The sequence below is a fragment of the Bombus vancouverensis genome, chromosome 6, assembly GCF_051014615.1.
Source record: "Bombus vancouverensis nearcticus chromosome 6, iyBomVanc1_principal, whole genome shotgun sequence".
Classification (NCBI taxonomy): Eukaryota; Metazoa; Arthropoda; class Insecta; order Hymenoptera; family Apidae; genus Bombus; species Bombus vancouverensis.
The window spans coordinates 17762964-17778790 of NC_134916.1; the positions used below are offsets into that span (position 1 = coordinate 17762964).

Consider the following 15827-nt stretch of genomic DNA (forward strand, 5'->3'; position numbering starts at 1 on the left):
GCTGCGGTTCTTTTCTATATTTTTTCCGAATGAAAGGCAGTCTACCGGTCCGGCCAAGAGAAAGATTCGGCCGAAAGCTTTTGGAACAGGAGACGCACTTCACCGTGCATGCAACGCATGCAGTAGAGCCACTTTGAACAACTATCATAGCAGACATGCTCATAGCTCATTTCCCTATAGAACATTGTTTATTCTGCGTTTTCTTCTGTTTCACCGTGTTACCAGGACATAGCTACACAAATAAACAGTTTGCCATGGATTATGGTACTCCCCTTTGATGACCTTCTCGCGAAACAACCCTATTATCCCGCTATTTGAACGTAAACATGCACCAAAATGAAAGGCTACATGGAGGACACTCGTTCTCGTTGATATTTATGGAAGAAAATATCTGAATTTTCTGTCCAATATTGCTGAGATGAAATAAATAAGTGGGAATTAAAGTGTCGATCAACCGATCAACCGGAATCGATGATTAATTACCGAAGTTTTGATATTGGAATAATTAAATTTGTCAAAATAACAAGTTCCAGGTTTATCGTTTCTGCAAATATATAAAATGTTCACTTCGATGATCTACGATTGCGATTCCTCAGCCATTTCCGATTAGAAAAAAGTTGTTAATAACAGTTCATTAGAAATCTCCTAACGTTCCTATTTCTTTTACCTAGTGACCTGATTCCGTTTAATTAAACCTGCTTGGTCGGGAAGGGTATCATCCCCCTGACCTAAAAATATCCAACTCGTGGAAAGTTCTCAGAGAGGCTGAAGTATTTTAAGTCTCTGAGAATCGCAATTTGCGGACGAACGTGTTTATCCCGAACTGTTTTCTTTATTTTCACGCTCGCGAAGAAGACAATGCAAAAACGTGGCGCGCACTCTGAAATGGTAATAACGTGTTTCGCGGCGCGATACGCTTAAGCATTCAACTGTCCGCGAGAAACCACTTCCGGAACAAATCTGCATAATTATGCGTCTCGACTTCGGCGCGTACCTCTCCTGCTGCTCGTTAAAGGCCTTTCCAAGCACTCGAAAATTGACTTTCCAAACGCACGATCCTTCACCCAGCTTCGTAGTCTGCTATTGCCATCACCATCGTATATCTCGCGCTAAACGGAATACTTTTAAACCCTTGTATTAGAATATCGAATCACGTTCTCGAAGGAAAAACAGCATCCAAGAAAAATCTTCGTTTCAATTATCAAATTTTGTTTCAAGTTATAAAATTGAACATCCTTGGTAGATTGCGAATTTTTATGAATAGGAGTACTTAGGAATACAATTGAAGAAGTAAGATCTAAATACAGATTTGTTTTGCCTATTAAGAATTATAAAAAGTATTCTATTTTGAATATTTTATACAATTTTGCACATTATCTGTATTCCGTGTAATCTTTATACCGTGAAATTTCCGACAAATGCACGAAAATTCCACGATCCGATCGCTAGGATCAATGTCAGTCTACGATTATTTTCAATGCCTCGTACATATCATCTGGACGATTTTCACCGAATTTTCAGTCGACACGATCTCAGAAGTAAACAGATAACCAACCTTTTGCGTGAACGTAAAATAAATGACAAGACGAGGGGTGAACGAGACGCAGCTTGACCACGTCGATAGTCGATTTATTACGAGCTCACTGGTTTGAAGATTCGAGATAACGTGCATAACGCGAAGGTAAAATAACAGCTCGAACGAAATCGGAAATCCAGCGTTTTCGCCGTTGCTGGAAGGAAAATTCTCTGGGCGTTAATCCGGCGCTTTTGTTCAGCCGCTCGTAAAGGAATCCAGAAACTCGATACAACTAGAGGAAAACCGTAACGGTGAAAAAGACCCGGAACACAGAGGTTTTTTTCCACACCAGGCTCTCTGTCTCCGATAGTCTGCAACGAATCCTCTCGAGAATTTCAGATAGAAGCAAGGTGATCAAACGACGCGATCACAGGGATATTTCGAGTCGGTTTTCGCAGCGGGACAGAAGCACCGGTAACGATCCCAACTTGCACAGAAAAAAGTTATTAGTTTTAAATCCGTTTCGACTTTCGTTCGCTGTCTTTTCAGATCGACTTTCCTTTTTTATCTCGTTCGTATTGGGAATATTGTGAACGATGATCGGGCGTTAAACAAATATCAGGTGTGATGTTCGGTAAAAGGAACTGGAATATTCGATTCCAACGAAAAGGCACAGTTCTCTCTGATCTTTTTATTTCTTCACGTATACGATTTCCCTTTTTGTTAAATTTATAAATTGATTATTTCTACATAATTCTAATTTCTCTACCTATTACTGTTTTGTTGCTATCATTGCTGCATACTTTATCGTGCTAACTAGTACTGTATGAATACCAACAAATGATCGATATCAATCATTGTATAATACGTTATTAGATATTAATTTATTTGCACATTAAAGTATTCATCACGGACTATTAATTATTGGAAAAGTAATGAGTAATAAGGCTTGGCTTGCGTGAATATAATTATCGAACGCGAGTTATCATGCTGATATGATTACAGATATAAAACCAATATTTGATCCGCTACTGATAGGACTTGATCCGTTAGTGAGGAAGTATTATTCAAACTGTCATAATTTCAAAAGTGTCATCGACTGGTCACTCGAACAATTCTGAACGATCTTTCCAATTGAATTTCTCTATCGCGTCTAAAGCGCAGAATCTCCGTGTATCGAAAATGCCGAGCTACGTGGAATTCGGAATGGAAGATAAAGGAAGAATGATTACGACCAACGCAAAAAATAAGAACGACGTTCCGAGGGGTCGTCATAGCGGAAGCGCTTGAGGGAAATAGGAAAGCGGTCAAAGAGTTTCTCTGTCCGTCAAGAAATTTTCATTCAAGACGGTCAATCGTTAGGGAATTCTCCAGGTTCCACGAGCTTCGATATTTTCCTCGACTTGCCAAACGAAAGAGATTACCCGGCTCTTTTCGAATCTCCGCCCTTTTCGACCAATTCCGGGCACTCGTTTCGCGATCTCGCGCGATCGTGCAGCACACTGCTAGGTAAATTTGCCGAAACGATGCCCAACATCCAGATTTAGCTAGCGGGAGAAAACATTCGCATAGCCAACCTCTAAGGGCAAACTCTCCATTTAATCGTGGAATCTAAGTTTACGGAAGCATCCTCTCGCGGGAGAGCGAAATGGAATCGCATGGGTACCAGAAACCAGAGATATCGCGGTATTATTCGACAGAAAGAGAGAAATCCACCGGCGGAAACTATTATTTCCTCGGAAATCGCAATCGACTTTTGCTAACCCAAAGCGTCGCCGTATTTATAGTCTCCACTGATTCGAGAATTCATCGAGAGTCTTGCGCATTTTCCCAAATGGAAAATCCTTGCTGCTTCGAGGGAGGAAAAGAAAGATAACTCGTTCATTTATGAGATATTACGATTTTACGAGCGGAGCTCATGACGGAATCCAGCTGTTCCCAGGTTCTCCTGTAAATTCGAAAGTCGAGGGAAACAGCTTGATCACGAGCGGTGATATCGATGACTTTGGTGCGGGAAAACGCGTGCGTCCGCTCGTAAACGAGATACTGCAGCTTTCACGGCGTACCAGCCAACGGCCTACTTATCCGCGTGCATCAACAAAGTGGCTACACGTTAAATCTCGCAACGTTTCTCCGCGTACTGCTCTGCAACATGAGCATAAATCTTGATTAAAATAGACCGATCAACTTTTTCAACGTCTACGGTTTACGGCTGTGTCGGGGCATTGCATTTAACGTTGGAACAGTTTCGCGGATAGTATGCACCGAGACTGTTGAGATAAAAATGGTTGTCACGAGTGAGGAGATTAGGTAGTTTTAAACAAACATAAAATTTGTAAAAAAAATGGAATATACAAAGTTATACGCAATTGAGCCACTTTAACTACGTGTGACTAATGTTTCGTCTACCAAAACGTGTAATTTTACATCTGATTCGCTTCTTTTATCAGACGTTCTTTATAGGATACATTATCCAACAAATTACCATCAACAAATTACTTACTCAACTTCGAGATAAAAATAATTCAATCACAGGCATCGTTTATTTCCACACGTATGCGTGTTTCGTGCTTCTAACCAAACGTTTACCACCTCGTTTCGACTCCTCGAACCCTATCGATTTTCCGCAACAGCAATATACAGTAATGAAAAATGCCACCTCGATCGAAATAGCTTCATCGAGTGTGTATAAAACTCATCAAAGGATCATGGCTTCGAAGAGGAAGAGAAAGCGGGCAACAGGAAAAAGGAGAAAGAAAGAACGAGAGTACAGTTTCCCCGGAGGACGAACGAAATTTGCAGCGGGGCTCTGTTTACCGTAAAGATTAAGCTTCACGCGGCCGCGGAATTTCTCGTCTCTTGGAGACGGTGGCGGTGCCTCCGCAAAAATCGTTTGCCGTGAGAATAAACAGGGAACTCGGGTATATCTGCGGCAGCCTCGTGAAAAGCTTAAGCAACCTTTTCTCACTGAGAGCACCGAATATTGCGAGCTACGAGGTTCCGCGTGGTCGAGGGAACAAGTAATCTCGTCTCCGACTCTTGCCTTATCGGATCGTCGTTTAGCGTAAAACGGGACGACGCGACGCGACGCCTCTTCCCGTTCCGGTTTACGACCAGCGTGGAATTAAACGGTAGACGTTGCTCGAAGATTTCGTCGAATTCATTGGTAAGCTTTTCTTTCTCGTACGATCACGGATAAAGAAACGTGTACGGTAAAAACCGGATACGAAATTGAGATGTGACTCGATATCGATGTATCGAGAATGAACTATCGATATTATTTTTATGTGAATACTTTATAGGAGGAATTTCGACAAACATTGACAAAAATTGAGAGGAGATTTTAATATTAGAAATTAACGAAGTTCCAACGAATTTTAGATGAGCTGAATAGCTGACTATTGAAACGTTCATTGCAATGAAATTTATATGTTCCATTGGAATATTTGTTTTGCCAGAAGAATTTTACTAAAAGAATATTGTTACAGGTACCACGAAAGAATGGTTGTACTAAGAAGGAGAGCACGAAACATGATTTCGCAATCAGCATTTATTTTCCAATTCGCCGAATTTATACTTTCTCCATATAGTAACATCTGGCACGAAACCATATCATTTTCCGTTTGCATCGGTCGAAGTTAAAATAAACGCGAATAAAGAATCGCTGATCCATTAATTAACCATGGTGAAAGCAAAACAGAAAAAAAAATTATCTTATTCGCGCAGAGCGTATTATGAGAAACGCAGCGAACGCAGCCAAGAGAGCTGATTCAAACGGTTTAATTGGCGCAACCGGAAAATTCTCGTTATCCTTCGAGTTTGATTTTTTCTCCTTTGCAGCGATCCTATAGCGTTACTTTGAATATCATACCCGGGATGGGGCTGCAATCTTGCACGTTTTATGGCGTAGTTATTAAAATTCAAATTCAACGACGCAAATGCACGCTAAATTAAATCAAGATGGTCCTGTTGCGTGGTTCCTTTTTCCAGCAGCAAAAAAAACGCCCGAATATTTATGAATTAATCCGAGACGTGTGTGCAATGTGTGACTTTTCACTCGTATAACCAATTAACTCAAAGAAACGAACCAATGAATAATAAATTTCGCGTCGAAGAAGGTCGTGATATACATACGGCATAAAAACCGAGTGAAAGAAATCGAGATCCAAGATCGTCGTAAACCGAGCTATAACAAGTTTGCTTTATCTCGCGTGGCCAAAATTGAGACGTATTACCATCCTACTCCTTATCCTCTCGTTTCGTCCTTCTTCTTATCTAAAACCATTGTTCCACGGTTCACTGCTTCGTTGCGTGTTCCGCGACACGTGCAGGTATTGCTTAATTTTCACTAAACAAGTAGATTGTACGACTGTGCTTAGTATCACGCAGCAGAGATGCGATCAAACGTAGCGGTAGATAGTACCTACGTAATATGTACTAATTTGAATCTTACCTGTGTTCTTGTTTCATTTGTTTGCCAAGAGTTCGTTTCCTCTAAAAGCTCTTCGCCAATTTTTGCCACATTTGCATAATAAACTGAAAATTACCGAAATAAGGTAATTACCTGCAGACGAATGGACTGCAATTTGAGCGCGCAATGATTTATCGTAGCAATTGACGTTACGCGTATCGCGATTCTACGCCGAAAGCGCAGAATGCAGCTCGGAGGATGCGTGCATTCTCAACGCCACTGGATACGATGGCGCAATTCCAGAGGTTTCAAATGACATCGCGTCAGCGACGATACGATCCTCCGCAACTTGGACGAGCTGACGATCACGTGAGGCGGCCTGAAATCACGACGAACCGACGCTGGATGACGAGAAACGAGGTAGGGACGAGCCAATTGTATCGCCCGCGCCAATTCCACGAGTCCGTGACTAATTGTCCTTGCCCAGGCTGCGAGTTACCAGCCGCTATTGAACGATGACGAGCGCTTGAAATTGCGCGCCTCGACGCCGGCTGCTGACCCGACTAATTTTCTCCGTTTCTCGTTTTTCGTCGGATCGATGGATTCTCCAATAACGAAACGATTTAACGTCCATAGAGAAAGAAGGATTTCACAACGATCATTATCGATAATTTTATACATAGAACAGAATATATTTTTACATGAAAGGAAAGTTCTTGAGAAACATAAATTATGCTGCAGCAAATGGAATTCCCGGTGAAAATCAAAACTTGGTTACTGTAGTAAAATAGAATTACTTTCTTCTCTCTCATTTTCCTCTTCGAACCTATCGACATACTCATGAGAAACACAACCAACGGAAAAATGAAACAACGAGCATATCACAGTCAACCAAACAGAATTCAACCAAATTTACTTAACATACACGCAGATTTTCAACTCGAAACACGCTAATTAAAACACAATATCATATTGTACAAATACCAATGTATGTGTAACACAAATAAAACTGCGAAGGAACGCGAAAATCTCTTCTTCCATGGAATTCTCCCCACAATAAAACGTAATTTCACGAGCATGTAGCAACAAAGTTTGTAGAATTAAACGAGAGATACAAGCATGATTTTAACCCTACGCGGGATTAACAGGTAGGATTAACGAAACGCGAACAATGGACCACGTAAATAGTTGATTGGATAATGCTAGCCGGCGATTAAGGACGATTTATTATAAGGCATAAAGCTCTTGGCAAGCTACGAGGTGGGATGAGACAAACTGTGCCCCACCTCGTATAATTGCTCGCGTTATCTGCGAGGTATTACCGTCGTGGACGCTAATTAACATCGATAAACAAATTATACTGGCAGCTTGAGCTGCGCTGCGTGGAACCTTAGCCAAACGAAAATAGGGTTAATTGAATAACGTAATTTCTTAATTAGTACGAAGAGAAAGAAGAGGGGCGTAGGTCGATGAGAGCGATCGTTATTACCCTCGTGGCGAGTCTACGAGCAACCGGCTCGATGTTATATTTCAGAGATAATTTCACCGCTATCGGGGCTGAATGATAACAAAATTACAATGATTATCATATGGTAATGTGATTCGCCGAAGGACTGGCGCCAGTCACGTGGCAAATTACCGCGTTCTCTAATCCACGCTCTGTACCGACCTATCCACCGTATAGAGTGCACATACATATGTATGCATTATCGCTGTGTGCGAAGGATGAGTTACCTGGCACAGTCATCTACATTTCCAGAACGATTAATTTCAAGCGAAATGTAAAAACCGCTTCTCGAAGAAAATTATCTGTTAGTGGAATTAATAATCTATAGCAATAATGATACAAAATATAGCACAAAAATTTTAGATCGTTCGCGTTATTGATCTTACGATAAAAATTAGATATTTAAAATACGTCTCCAAATATTGTTATAAAGAATCGAATTTTAAGATATTTCTTTCATTGTGTAACTTGCTCGTGACTTTTCTCGATTTATAAACGTTACTGCAATTTATGCAAGTCTAATCTAATTGTTATAGAATACGTGTGAGATTTAGTTAGAGTTTAGTTAAGAGACGAAAGGAAATAAGATCTGCAATCAATTTTGTGAGAAACTAAATAAAGAATATCAAAGATACTTTCGACAAGTACATGTATTCAAAAATTGTATCTTACCTGACGATGTATTTATCCCGCAAAGATAATTAAATTTTTCCAGGCAATTACTAATTCTCGAAGATACACTTACGATAAAATGAAATATCTATTTCGTATCTTCGTTGATTTCTGAGTGTGGAATATCCCTGTTTGACCTATGCGTCGGTATCAGGTCCTGATGACCTAAGACTCTTACACAATATATAACTGTTTATGATGTCGTAAACCAAAACGTGAAAGGCCGTTAAATGGTTCATGGCGTCTACTTGTTCAATCATGGTACGTTTACACGCGTCGCATTCGTATATTCATTTGTGCAACTATCCAAAGCGAGGAGGGTTATGTTAACAACATACAACGTAACTTGGCAGCATTTCATTAACCAAGCAACGTCTAAGAAGTCGCTTTATCACCATTCGAGCTGAGAATAGACGCATCATAAACCGGAATTCTTGGAATACTGAATTCCTCTGGCTCCAATTTACCACGAGCAATACGTTACACTTGTATTTCGAGAATTCTGCCAGAGTTCTAGGCATTTCCCTCAGAAATACCTTGCTGGATAACCAGAATTTAGAAGAAGTTCGTTTATTCTCTTCTATTCAGGTTTAAACTCGGGAGCCATTAAATTGGATAAAGAAGAAACGAAGCGTTTGTTCTTGATAAAACTTACTCATAATTCGCGCAAACGAAATTCCTACGAGTGTTTCCCAGGGTATGAAATAGACAATTGGTATTACGCTATGTCGGTTCGAAAGCTCAACGAGAAATCGTCGACGAATTAGAACCGCAAAGCAACGCGAACGAAATCTTCCACTAGCAATGAAAGTTGTTAATTCCAGTTTAAGAAGCGAGGCAAGCTTTGACGCGGTCGGACTTCGTCGTGGTTCCCTAATTTGCCCGCTGAATTTCAAAGGTATAGTTTCGAACGTTGAATCGTTGCTTCGAAAGTGTCAAGGTATCGAAGGAATCGTAACAATCCTCAACTTCCCTCGAGAAAATACGGTAGAGCGATAGAAAGAGAAAGAGAGAGGGAGAGAAAGAGAGAGAGAGAGAAAGAAAGACACAAGGAGAGAGGAATATGGGAGAGAACGAAGGGATAGTTGCAGAGTGTTGGGCTGTGGAGACAAATTGTCGAACAGTGCTTGCGGTCCGACGTACACATGTTCACCAAAGTTAGGTTACATTTAGAAAACAGGATTACAGTTCGCTTCAGAACGCTCTGGCTATCGCACGAGGTTCAAGACTATGAAACTGCAATGCACCTGCACACTAGACACGCAGGTGGTCTTCCGGGGTTCGTCCACTTTGTTTCCACTGGCGGTTTCCACGCGAACGTGGTCAAACTTCGCGTCAGCCTGCGAAATCGTTGGGACCGAGCCCGTTGTTGCTATTCCACGCTCTGTGCTTTTGTACATATAGACTAGTTAGGTATGAAAGGATTTGAGGTAATGCTAAACGGAGATGTCTCGAAAGTAGAAGCGAGTCTTTGCGATGCAAGTGCGTAAGAAGAATTTGTGGTAGAGTTATCGCGATCTCTGTGCTTTGGATCGAATTGGAAATGAAAATTCAGCTTCTAAGAGAAATGTAGTACTTCGTGATTTGCTTAAAGCCTTAAATAAGAAACTGAATGTATAGCCTCATTCGAATTAAGCAGTTACCAGTGGTTTGAATCCAAGTAGCTTAATCTCAATTTGACATTCACATACACAAAGCAAATTATTTGGTTCGAAAGTCTTTTAAATTGGAATAACCTTAATTCAGATGGATACTTCACGAGAAATAGATATCAAAATTGAAGTAATCAGACAATTTAGTGGTTTGAATCCAATTTACGTATCATTGGTATCGTTGGTATTGGTTAAGTATTAAGATTTGAAATAACATCTTTTGTTTGCAAAGTATCGAAGTATCGTACGGAGGTGTACGGGTTACGTTGGAGGAACGTTTCAGCAGCACTCTACGTCTCAATGTTCGGGTCGCAATATTCAGTTTACCAGGTCATGTTCGTTTGAGTTTACCGAGGAGAAAACGCTGTATAGGTTCCTTTCAAGTTTGCGAGCACGTTTCATTATGAATACAGGAATTGTTGGTTCGAAATTGCTTATGGAGGAAAGGCGATCATCAATATTGGATTCCTCTATGTGAAGACACGCGCTGGAATAAAGAGGGACATCGTTTCCCTTTTTCACGTACGTATTCTACGTGTCCTTTCCTTGAAAAAGCAAACAAGACCTCACCGTGTTTGCCCGTCTAACCTAGGCGTTTTCTTCTTCGCAAACTTTTCCGAATATAACGTTCCTGCGCCATAGAAAAGCAACAAAACCATGGTTTCGTATTATATAATGAATTATAAATCCAGTAGTCGTTTCTCTGTAGATATGCTCATTAGACTTGGAAATTTATCGTTTTAAAAGAAGCAATATAATAAACGCGAAGCATAACCTTTTCTTCCTTTTGCAATATTTGTTTGACAATGTCTCAGAACGTAATTTAATTTCACTATCATTGAAAGTAAAAACATCGACGAATTTCCACATAGTGTAAAATTAATACCAAAGCGGAATAAATCAAGTTTCTACCAGATCGAAAACTACTTTACTAAATTAAATATTACAATCCAATTCTATGAGAATTCTTTTCTTTTCCTTTTTTTTTTTTTTTTTTTTTTTGCTAGACCGAATATTCGAAATATCGTCGCTGTATCTTTTTAATTAAGAATGAAACGAAACTTTGATCCACAGTGGTAGCTTGCGTACCACAATAAGCGTTATCCATACTAAATAGACACGGATGAATAGTCGAGACGAAGGTAATTAATTAATTCGTCTCACGATCTGGTATCACCGTTGGAACTTGTTAATGAAACAATGTAATGAAACTCGTGAACGGATCAAAGTTTGATCCGTGAGGAAAATTCGAAAGCGGTATAGGAACCGCAAAAAGATGGGCCAGCAAACGAGAACGGAGGAACGTGGAGCAAGGACCACTTAGCCTAGGAAGAGGATAGCAATGGAGGCGTGACGAAAGAGGGCCGTTTAGGTTCGTAAGAACTTACGAGCAGCCCGAAATGACCGCAGCATTCGGCCTCGTTCGACCGAGCTGACTCTTGTTGCCGCTTCACGAGTAGTTCTGCCTCAACTTTTTTTTACTGCCTGCCTTCATTTGCTAGAAGAAACTTTCCGCCATGATGGCGAACGCAATTGCGCAAAGTCGTTCAACTTCTTGAAATTTCTTCTTTTTCCATCTTTCGTTCTCTCTTTTCCCTTCCTTCCGCTCGCAACGAACTAAGCGGACCGATTCGGCATAGAATAACAATCAGACGAAGACTCGTCGTCACCAGGTCGCAACGGTAGATTGAATTTCATTTTGAGACTCAGCGGACCTTTTCTGAACTTGACCTCGCGCTTCGCGAAGGCGATCGATTGGCTGGTAACGTTGCAGAGCAACAAGAACCGGAGTAATTTAAATGCGAATATTTATGAAGAAAACCTTTCCTGAGGAAATCATATCCTTTCGAGAAGAGGGAAAAGGCGAATTTAATGGTAAAAAAATATTTATGCTTCACGAAGCGTAATGGTGTTTTAGATTTCATATTTTGCTCGAGTAAAGAGAAGAAAAGTTAATGATATCCGGTAACGCGACGATGTGAATATTTTATTTGAGACGCGTCTTGCGTTAATTATCGATGTTAAAATTTCTCGTATTAGCAGTTGAGTAACATGATTCGGTATTTAGGTTACATCCGAAAACTTCCCCGATATTATAAGAGGAAGTTGATATTATACGTATATTATACAATACGAGCAACAATTATCGGAGTAATTATCGCTGACAATTAACGTAGAACGGATGAAATGCAATCACTTAACCTACCGTAGAATCTAATAGAATCTAACGCTTGTTCTGTTGACTTTTCGAAACTTCGACGAGAATAAGAGAACACCGGATAAAGCGACGAAAGGGGATAGCAGCGTCTCGTAATTAATTAAAAACATTTAAGGTAAACCTCTCAAGCTAAGGTCGATACCGACACCAGAGAACGTCTTCTTCTCGCTATAACTTGGTCCTACTCTTGGCTCGTAGCAAATCTTCATCTTCTTTCTCTGGCACGAGCTACGCGGATTCGTTCGTCTCGCGCGCGCACACAAATTATTAGAACGACTCTCCATCTCTCTCGGGTGCTCTTGCTATCCCACCGTTAATTAGAGTACAGTCTGCTACTGACGACAACCAACTGCAAAGGAGAATCTTCACCAGCACGCCCTTTCCTACACTCCACCACTTCGTCACCCCCACCACCCTCGTAGCTATCCTACGACTGATCCTTACCGCGATGTTTGTGGCTTGAATTATTCCACCGAATCTCTACACGACTCGTGAGTGCCCTTTGAGCGGACTTACAAGGCTAGCTTAGATCCTAGAATGGTCCAACCGGGGTTGTCTCCGAGTTGTTTCAGAACAATTGCTCGTAAGTTTCCATATGAGACAGACTGACTAAAAGAAATGTTTGTTTTGGACCAACAATGTTTGCTATACTATGAATTAAACGTCTCGAGACACAGAAATGTAAATACAAACGTAGATCGATGAACGAGTGACGCTTTAGTAAGAGTTACTGCGCTGTCTGACCATACATATACCTGTTCTACTTGCTCGACGCTAAGCGGTATACATTACAAACGAATTATTTCAAACGTAGCGTGAAAGTTTCAATGAATCTTTGTAGATACGATTAGACACGTCAGCTCTACAAAACTGTTCAATTAATATTCTGTTTCATAAAATTTTATAATCAAATTCGTATTTAATAACCGACGAAATATTTAACGATAGAAACATTGACGAATTTGTTGACGAGAAGCATTGAGTTTGTTCAGATGAGGTAAATTTGACGAAGTTTAAACAGGAGGATAAGACTTTAATTTCTCGCAATCGAGTACCGCAAATGATTAAGCCCCATTTGTGGTGAGTCTGTGCGAAGTTTCAAACTGGGCGACATCTCTCTGATCGGTATAAACTCGTATCAGTAATCGTAGATATATCCGCAGGAAATCCAGTTACTTCGCGCACGTTTAGAATTGATTTCCAACCTGCAAAGCTGCTATATCTTTTCAGTGAACGGCCACGCGATTACTTTTCGATCCGATCTACGTGATCACTGAAACGCGAACGCCGTGTTTCAACCATAAAAGATACCGTCTTCAGAGCGTGATAATTCGATCTCCGCGTGATGCATTGTTATTGATCGGCAAACAACTGGTCTCGCTTCTATAAACGTTAATAGAAAAGAATCGCATGTGCTGGTCGTTAACAGATGCGTCTCGGTGTGGCTTTATCCTTCGCTGTTGACGAATGATCCAATCTCAATAAGTGAAACGAGTTTTCGAGAACAAAAAACAACAACGAACAGCGTAACTTTTCTACCTTAACAAGAATGTGTGCTCGCTCGAGCTATCATGCAACGATAATCTCGCTAATTAATAAGTTTCTCTTTCACCGACCGAAACAATCAACAGCTACAACATAAACGAATCGCCACGGGAATTAACAGCTTCCACGGTTCGTTACATATCCAACTGACTTGATTCATCGAGAATAAACGCGGCTTGGTTTCACTAACGAATCGATCGCCGATATATCATTCGAAATCTCGTCTAATAAAGTCGTCAGTTTCTTCTACAGGAAATATCAACACGCTTGTCCAACATCCAAATCGACAACCTGCAACATGAGCAAATTTACGCGAAACTAGCCTGATTAAGAGACATCGTCGAAATATTCGCTTACCGAATCGAGTTTCTGTCGAGATTCGTGAGAAACGTGGCCAGGAATTTCATTAGGGGAAACGGGAAATCGTCTAGAAAGATGACGCGCGGCCGTTTGCTGGAGATGCCAGTGAAAACGGATTGAGCGCGGATTGATCGTCACACTTGACCCGAATCACCGGGCGCTGATTAAAACACGGCACGGCTCGCAGATTTTCCTATTTGTCAACGACACGTGTCGTCGCGATCTGGTCGCGAAACTTCTCGTATGCGAAGAATTATTAGCGAGACCTGGCCCGGTCGAGCCGTTCAACGCGTGTGTAATCCGAGATCTATCGGTGCCATTGCAAATCATCCTGCTGCGCCAGCCCTTTTCTTCCTCCCTGTGCCGTTTCCCTTTCCCTGCGTATCGGCTTGCTTGTCGCCCGCGCACAAACTCGACGCGCCATTAATTGTACTCGTTTGCGAAGTTCCGCGCGAGCATCGCACCGAGTTAATTGACGCGATCAATCCGACGCTTTCCCCGGTGCCGCAGCTGCACAACTGATTGGTGAACTTTGATGAAAAAAAAAGAAGCGAAATGTAACAAGCACACGAAGAAGTTGCCAATGAACATTGCAGTAAATGAAGTCGTATGTATGATATATGAGGTGCTCGGAAGCCACATAGATCGATACGATAAGTTAAAATACAGAGAAAGTGACCGCATTCAAATTCCGATTGCAATCTACGATTATCTGTTCGACCTTCTTTCGACAAAGTGAGTCATACGTTTTTTGAGAAATCGAACAATAATTATGTTTCTGATTAATCAAGTTGAGGAAACCGCAAAAGTGAAATTAGTCGGTTTGGCGTGTGAGGAGATTATAAAGATATATTCTTTTCGTTTCAAGCCAAATAAAGTCGAAAGAAAGGAGTGAATAGTGAAGAAGGCAGTAGAGCAGCTACAATCCAATTTTACAAATTCCATTATTCACAATCGATCTTTCAATCGCTGTAACTGGTATTTGAAGTAGCTAAAAATGGAAGTTTCTGATGTTTCCATTTCCCCATTCGTCGATACGAAATGAAAAACGTGACGAGCTGCGAAAATATGTAAACCGAACGCGTCGATACCGTTATTTGTAAGTCAAGCAGCCACTAGACGGGACCAGCGTCGTTTCAAGATCAAGCGGGGTCGAAAAGAAATTGCACGCGCGTGAGGAACTCTTCTCTCTTTGTCTCTCTCTCTTTCTTTCTCTTTTCCTCGTGGAATATGAATCGTTGGCACAAGGCATGAATGAACGACGTTACTCGTGTTTCGTAGCCTACGACCAGGTGTAGTAAATTTTCCCGTTTCATTTTTCACGAGTCTTAAACATCCTCGAGATTGTAAGTATCGCCAATTAGACGACGTGCATGGCGTTAACAACGAGAATACAGTTGAAATTTAGCAAGAGTTCAGGTAACGAGTAATTAATTCGACTGGTATACGAGGGTCATATGACACGACAGTCATAAATTATATTCACATGTACACAGGACTAATGAAATATATTTTCAGAATTTTTATTTAAGAAAAGATTTGAAATGTGATAGAATAGAACAACAAACGATCTAATCAAAGCAGAAAGACAGGAAGGGGTTTTACAAATTGAAAAATCACAGATTGGACGTAGCGACTGATACGGTCAATTTTTCATTGGAATTGAAATTTCATGTAACAGGGATTTTAATAGAAAGTGACGTTTATCTACATAACGGGTTCCCGCCAGTTTTTGTTTTCACTTTTATGAATTACGTGGTCATTCCGCATTCCATAATCTCGCGTTCTATGCATGCACGTAATATTCTTCCTTTGTGCCGTAATTAAATTTATACGATTGAGTGAACCGTTGCACGTTTAAACGGGGGAAACTATTCCATCAATGTTCAGGGTGTAATATACACGAGAAACTTTGTATAAATATCTGCTCCCCACATTCCAGATTT

At 40.8% G+C, this 15827-nt stretch overlaps 1 protein-coding gene across 3 annotated transcripts in view; it reads right to left on the reverse strand.

Moving 5' to 3' along the window:
- LOC117159777 (uncharacterized) overlaps positions 1-15827 on the reverse strand; it is a 271261-nt gene that overhangs the window by 202775 nt on the left and 52659 nt on the right. The window lies entirely within an intron of this gene.